Source organism: Equus caballus, chromosome 30, assembly GCF_041296265.1.
Source record: "Equus caballus isolate H_3958 breed thoroughbred chromosome 30, TB-T2T, whole genome shotgun sequence".
Classification (NCBI taxonomy): Eukaryota; Metazoa; Chordata; class Mammalia; order Perissodactyla; family Equidae; genus Equus; species Equus caballus.
The window spans coordinates 22802025-22810176 of NC_091713.1; positions in this window are offsets into that span (position 1 = coordinate 22802025).

The following is an 8152-nucleotide window of genomic DNA, read 5'->3' on the forward strand; positions in this document are numbered from 1 at the left end:
TAACTGATTCTGCTCATTTTATTAATTGTGTTCCCTGGTGGACTTTACAGGATAACAGAACAGTTGAAGTGAATGGGTAGGCTGAATATTATTTGCTGAGATGAAAGGTTGGCAGTCAGAGCCCTGGCATCCACCACTGCTATCCTCAACTCCCTCTCACCCAACCTCCAGCACCAGCTTCTCACCTCATAAGTGTCAACCTGGCCCAGTCCTGGGAATTCACACACAGAGAGGGAAGTTAATCTGAGATTGAACACAAACTGGAATTTATCTTCTTTGGTTTCAGCTGGAGGTCTTGAGATGAGACTTGATTGACATCCACGCTGGAATCCGCATTCTGGATCCTTATCCTTGGGTCAGCCCAAACCAGAATAATCCTTCAGAATCCAGATAAGGAGAATATGACCCTGGATATGCATAGAGCATCTCCCCCTCCCCCTACCTTAACTCCAGCTGCTCCTTTCTCTCCACCTCACAATGCATATTTATTATCTTACAGCTCTTAAGGTCAGAAGCCCAAAACAGATCTCATTGGGATAAAAGCAAGATGTCGGCAGGGCTGTGTTTCTTTCTGGAGGCTGTAGGGAAGAATCTGTTTCCTTGCCTCTTTCAGCTTCTAAAGTTGCCCATATTCCTCAGCTCATGACCCTCTTCCCTCTCCAAAGCCAGAAATGGAAGGAGGGGTCTTTCTCACATCGCATAGCTCCGACACTGACTATTCTGCCTCCAGATTTCACTTATTAGGACCCTTGTGATGTCACCTCCTTCCTCTACAGTCAGATAATCCAAGGTAATCTCTGAATTTCAAGATCAGTTTATTAGCAAACCTAGTTCCATCTGTAACTTTAATTCTCCTCTGCCATGTGATATAACATAGTCCTGGGTTCTGGGGATTAAGACATGGGCAACTTCCAGGGGTCGTTATTCTGCCTACCCCAATGATTATGAGAACAAATCACCGCCTACCTCCTTTAAGATGGATGCGCCTTATCTGCCCCAGTGTTAGGGCTGGGACTGCTTCCCCAAAGTTTGAGGAGCTGCTGTTAGTTTCTATTTGGTGGCTCCACTCCCACCCGGCTCTCTCACGGGCAGGCCGAAGTGAGGGCTGCTTTGCTCATTGTCCAGCCTGGGAGTCACAGGTCTGTTTCTGTTTTTTGATTTGGGGTGTTTTTCTTTTCTTTTCTTTCTTTCTTTTGAGAATCTTTCTGTCTCTGGACCCCCATGTCTCCCCAAAGCTGCTGAAGTGGTACCAAATGGGTACTTATCCTGCAATTTTTTTCTTTGGGAGTCAGCTTCAGGCCATTTCTTGTTATCCTGGCCCCATTCTCTCCATTTTCTTTATGGAGTTTGCATAAGTAACCAGTTGGCATAGGTTCTAGCTAACATCTTTGCTAAGCTACCCAGTGCCAACCCTTTGGCTTCGTTTGTTCATTCACTAAAACATTTGTTGAGGGTCAATTATGTGCCATGCTGCCACTCACAGTCAACCAACTAGACCTTCATTGGACTAACTCTTAAAACATACAATTAATTCTCATTATTTGTGGTAGTCGTATTCTATAAAGTCACTGGGAACACTGAATTAGCAAATATTGAACCTTTGTTTGCAAGGGAAATAAAGGGTTAGGTTCCTGAGAACCTCTGGTCACAACTTTCTCGTCAACTGATCAACACGTAACCTTGTTTTATGTGTGTTTTGTTTCAAGACACTTTATTTAATATTGTTAATTCATTAACATCGAACTCCTGGCCAATAGCACTGTAACTCACGCCTGAATGAAGTTTATCTAAAGTGTATTTTCTCTGAAAAGCACATCACAGCCTTCCTGTGCTTAGGAACACCAGAGACCACTTCAGCACTGTTCTTGGCATCCATTTCACACAGCAAAATTATCAACAAAAAGAACAAAGATGTGAAAAGGGTGGCACTAAATAGACGGTGAAAAGAGCACTTGTTTATAGCGCATGGGAATTGAAACAAGGAAACAGGATATCACTTCATCCAAACTCAGGTGACTCAAATTTTTCACCACTCTGCGTATGTCCTCAAATGATCACAAAACACCCTGAGAATTGATTTGGGGTTACAAATACATTTTAGCAAGTAGATAAATACAGACTTTACAAATAATAAGGATTGATTGCACTTTATACAAAAGGTATGCTGGAAAAATCAATTAAGAGACATTGTTGCTACGGGTCCTCAAAATGCAATATCTTATTTTTTTTTAAGCAGTTGGTAAAAAGTATCATTTGCGTTTATACAAAAGGAAACCTTTTCAGAGACAGAATTAAATATGCTGGAGATTTGGGTTCAGCAATATTTGCTTGGATATCTGAAGGCTATTGATTACTTGTCTAATTTGTATCATTTCTCTTGGCTCCTTAGACAAATTGAGCTGTTTTGCCATCTGATCTGCCCTCAATTATGCATTTTCATTCTCATTCTTTTAGCCTCTCCCAATGCACAGAGGGTCTTCAAGCTCATTTCACCTTGCCCTAGCTTTCTCGGGGTGCATTTGCTGGAGCAACTTGGACCCCTTGTCTGCTGCAGGCCTTTGCACCTTGCGGTCCTAGTCTGCCTGGAACTTAGTACTTTCCAGCATCTGCCATAGCAAACTCATCTCCAGAGGGTGAAAAGCAACAAGAGGAAGTGAGTAAACCCAGCCTGTCTCAGGTTGGTCTTTTTAAGCATAATGTCAAATTATTCTATTTTTACATCTATGAAATGAGGATAATGTTGACTGCCCTGCCCTCCTCATGCCGAGTAGGCTGAAATATTATTATTGGGCTGGAATAAGAGCATGTTGAAGGAATTTATAAACTGTAAATAAATATCAAGATTATCATAACTTATCTGGATTTTTTGCTTCTTTTCTTCTTTTTTTCTCTCTGTCTGTGAGGCTTTGCACTTTTAGAAAAATAGCTAAAACTCTAATAACTCCATGAAATTTTTTTTGTGAATGGTTCTAGCAAAATTGAAGTGAATATCAATCTTCTGACTAAACCAGAGGTTTGGGAACTTTTTCCTTTCTCGTGCCCATAAGTAATGAATATTGTCTAGGCCTTGAGTTCTCTTTTCTTATTTGTCAAACAAGCTTTTGGGTCTTGTAAGTTAAAAGCAATGCTCTTTTGGCAGCAGCATCTCATAAAACAACAATTCAAATGACACATTTGTCACCAGTAAGCACTTGTTAAACACACTCACAGTGTGCAAGACCCATGGCTTGCCCTGCAACAGTTAGAAAAGAAATGTTACATCATGATACATAACTTTGAAGACAACACGTACGTAAAATATCTGGAGAAAAGTTGCAAACACTTCTTAATTGTCAGATAATTTTATTTTTTAAAATAATGATTTAGGGGGCTGGCCTGGTGGTGTAGCAGTTAAGTTCCTGCGCTCCACTTTGGCCACCCTAGGTTCACTGATTCAGATCCCGGACATGGACATACGCCCCAATCATCAAGCCATGCTGTGGCAGGTGTCCTACATATAAAGTAGAGGAAAGTGGGCACGGATGTTGCCTCAGGGCCAATCTTCCTCAGCAAAAAAGAGGAGCATTGGTAGTAGATGTTAGCTCAGGGTTAATCTTCCTCAAAAAAAATGATTTAGGTAAAGGCAAATCATTTAAGCAAAGATTTTGGTGCCTAAAGAGCTCTTGATAACTTTAGATAGTCCATTTTGCTCAACCAGTGGCCTAACAACACACCTACTCAGTGTGTGATGTCTAGAGACAGCATGGGGTCATGAAGGAGCACAAATATCAGAGTTCAACAGACATGGGTTGAATCCCAAGTCTTCCACTTAAGTAAGTCTGAGGTCAGATTTCTTACTCAAACTCTTTGAGCTTTAGCTTCCTCACTTACAAAATGGGGATAATTTATCTCCTTCAATAGCTTTTGTGAGGGTTAGATACAATTTTGTAAGTTCTCAGTGAGCCTAGTGACCGCAACATAGGCGATGCCCAACTAAATGGTAGGCCCCCTTCCCTCCATGAGCCCCCAGAGGGGGACTATTCAGAGTAACTTCATTCATGGGGCAACTTTCTCTCACCATACATTTTTATGTAATAGGTCCTCTACTAAGTATTGGGTATAAAAATAAAATAACATATACTTTCTGTCCTAAAGGAGCTTGCAATCTGGTGAATTTAATGAGGTCACACTCATTGCAAACTGAATAAAACTTTATTCAGAGAGGGAAATTCTTCAAGAAGTCCATTTCAGAATCCCTTACTTCAATCTTCTCTCCACAGACACTATATGGCGATGGCAGAAGTTGTGCAATACATTATTTGTTTTCCCACAGTGATCTTTTTTGAAAAGTCTGCTGACTTCTGCCAGAAGAAACTCATGACATGTTGTAAGTTTAATTATGTTCAATTCATTAACACAATTAGAGCTGTGAACAAATTTATTGACACAGCCAGAATCACTTAGTAACAGGCAATAAGTCATAGATTGAAAAAGTCATTCTTGTAGGGCCTCTCAACTCTGGGAATGAGAAATGGGAAATTCATCTTTACTTCCTTGGAACAGTTCTGAGAGAAAGGACCAGAGGTTGCCACTAATAAGTCACACTGAAGAATCATTCATATTTTAAGGATGGTTCTTATGTCTCCTGGAACATAAATTGAATCTCCTTGAAATACAACTTTCCACTTTGACGTAAGTGATCCAAACAGAGAGATTTGATGAATCTGGATTTGATTTTAGCTCAGCTGAGCTGGCCTCCCTTACAATCAGGAGATGACGGCTCCTTCTTGCTTTTCTAGTGATGGCTGAAGGGATACTGTAGGTTGAGAAGAACCTAACGACCAATTGCCTTTCCTTCTGAATTCATCTTTTCCAACTAGGTTTCTGTTCTCCCTCTGGGGTTGATTTGCACACACAGGTGATGAAGAAACTTGATGCACATTCATGGAGCAACGTTTGTAAAGAAAGACTTTATGATCTAAGATGGTTTTAAGAATATTCTTTTGGATGAGAGTCAATTTGTCAATCGCCAGGCAAAGAATTTTTAAAGAGGCCTCAATAAAGTAACATGTATATTTTCTTTAAAAAACCTTTTTTTAAAAAAGTCACATATAAGTAGCAGCAGTTTCTAGCCAGAATTGTCTACTTTTCTGAACAATCCTTAGTTGACTTAATACCATTGGCAACTTGACTCTCAAAGTTTTACCCGTGTGTTTTTGATTATCAAGGCTAGGGTACATACCTCAGGTGTCTTCTACCTGGGTCTATTTATACTTTCCAACTGTGGGCTTATTTGTGACACTAAAAAGTGAACAGAGGTGCTGGACCCACGGCCTAGTGGTGAAGTTCAGCACATTCCACTTCAGTGGCCTGGGTTCAGTTCCCAGGCACAGACCTACACCACACTTTGGCAGCCATGCTGTGCCAGTGACCCACATACAAAGTGGAGGAAGATTGACACGGGTGTTAGCTCAGGACCAATCTTCCTCAAGTGAAAAAAGGAGGACTGGCAACAGATGTTAGCTCAGGGAAAATCTTCCTCAGCAAAAAAAAAAAAAAAAGTGAATAGATCTGCAGGGCCTTTCGTGGACTGTCTGGGTTTGAATCCCACATGCTGTTGACTTATTAAGCATGTAAGTAGACTGACCTTGAGCACGTTTTTAGTGTTTCTATCCCCTAGTTTCTGCATCCATGAAAATGGCCATGATAATTATGTCTCTCCTAAATATTTGCTTTAAGTTTAAATGAGATGTGTGAAAACACCTTAGACTAGTTCTGGTACCTTATACGCACTCACAAAATTTTAGCAATTGTCATCACGTACAGTCTTTGGTTAATCCCTCTCCCTAATGGAGCTTACAGCATAAGTTCCCCTTTCGCCAGATCCTGGAACCCTGTGACCTAACAATGAACCTGGGATTCTTGTGTTACTTGCCAGGTATTCCTTCCTACTTATCAGATAAACTCTTTGCATGTATAACTAACCTATCATCTTTGCAAAATAAGAGATTTTTAATTTAAAAAACCCCTGTATTTTATTCCCATTCTAATAAGAGTTTTAAAAATTTCAGCTGGCATGCAGTGCAGTTTAGTAAAGAGAAGGGAAGTAGAATTATGGAAGGAAAGTTAGACATTTGGCCTTAGACATCCAGAGAGTCATGACCTGGAAAATGCACTAAACACTTAGTAATGGAAAGCCATGTTCACAGCAGAATCTTATTTTGAAAAAAACCACAGGAGACACCATACATGGGCAAGCAGCAAATTGTCAAACTTCTATTATATTTTATTTATGAGTCCACAAAATGGTGGGATGTGGCTGTTCTGTCCGACAAAAATCAGCTGGCACCCTCCATGCTATATACAATGTGGTACCCAGCCGAAGCTAAATGTTGAATGGCAAAGATAAGTAAAGTAGTTCAGGAGTAGATAGGTGCCATCATATTAGAGAAAATTCAACAGAGATCAATAAAAATGATTAAGGGACGCAGAGAATTGATTTTTGAAAAAAGATTAAGAAAAATAAATGTGCAGCTTGACACGTAGCCAAAGAGGAAAATGATAACTGGGTGGTCAAATGAGGTATGTAAGATGCTGCCTTGAAGGCATTCTCTGGGAGCGTGGAGACAAATTCCCTGCGGTCTCGGAGGATACAGTCTTCTCCGAGAGTGGTGGAAAACCCTGCCATCGGAAGTGTTGATGTTTCCAGTAGCCAGATGCTTTTTGAGATTTGATGGCAGGCAGTAGAAGTGAGCCAGATGACCATACATGTCTTTTATTTTTCATATTTTAGAAATTTCTGGGATCAAGAGTACATATGATGGCAGAGTTACAATTTCAACCAAGCTCCTATTTTCAGGTTGGTGTCATTCAAACTTTCTCAGACCACATCATCAAAATCAAGGGATGAGGACTAACTGTAGCCTACAACTTGATATATCTCTGTCCTTAAAACAAATACATACATACTATATGCGCATGTATAAACACATCTTTAGTATAAATATACACATACAAACCAGTAGGTACATGCCGTACACACACATCTGTATATATGTAAATATGTCAGTTGAAATGTTTGTATTTAGTGATGTATCATCATTTCCGAATTGAGTTAGACAATGATGGAGCGCCTTAGTAAATTACCTCTGTTCTTTGTTCTGGCAGCTTCCAGAAATGGCTCCTAAGCCAAGTATGAATCATCTTTTTCTGGCACTGGAAAAGCTATTTTCAGAAGAGCCACATTGCAGGGTCATTATTCTTAAGGCTGCATTACAGGGCGTCGGAGGAAATGACATAATCCGACTCAATTCACAAAGAATCGCAAGTGGAGGAAGCTTAAGGCTACCTCATACCACCTATATATTCTCCTCCAAAAGTCACAAAACTTCTTAACACAGTCCCTGCAGGAGAAAATCTAAGGATAAATGGGAGGAAATGGCCTGAGATATCCCCTGCTGTATAAAACTTCCTTCATATATTTATTGTAATAATGAATGTACGTAATAATATACATATAACAATATAACCCACTTTTATTTATATTATAAAAATAGATATACTCAATGTTTGGCTGCTATTTTTCACACTTTCCGCATTGTGTGTGAGACCTTTTAATAACCATCATAATAATAAAATGTGCAGAGGATAAAACGGCCGTGGAAAAGCATCAGGGAAAAATGTTGACCTATGTATTTTTAACGACACAGCCTCCCATTCGTCGTAAGGTATTATTAGATTTACTTTCCTCGTTATTGAAAGAATGCAGGGGGTTAATGTGCCACCTTTTCACTGCTCGAGGACTGAAAGGGAATTTGATTGTCCTCTCAAGCGAACTGTGTGTTGGCCTCCACTGAACAGTCTTCCCAATAGGCCTTTTGCTGCTGCCATGCTTTGAAGAGGGCTCCATGCTCCTGGGCATAGAGGAAAATTGGGCTAAGTGACCATGTTGTCATTGGCACTTGTGCCAAATTCTCAAAGCCAAAATTTAACCCTGGGCATCCTCTTGTCACTTTTTACAGATTTTCTATCACATTTTTTGCTCTTTCTTCAAGTGATATAATCATCGACTGTCTGCCCTGAAAAGATCCAGACAGTACTGTTTGTAATTAAATAGTAACAAAACAAAAACAGCCATTCCGATCTAAAGCATCTAGGCTCTGGGAGGTAGACA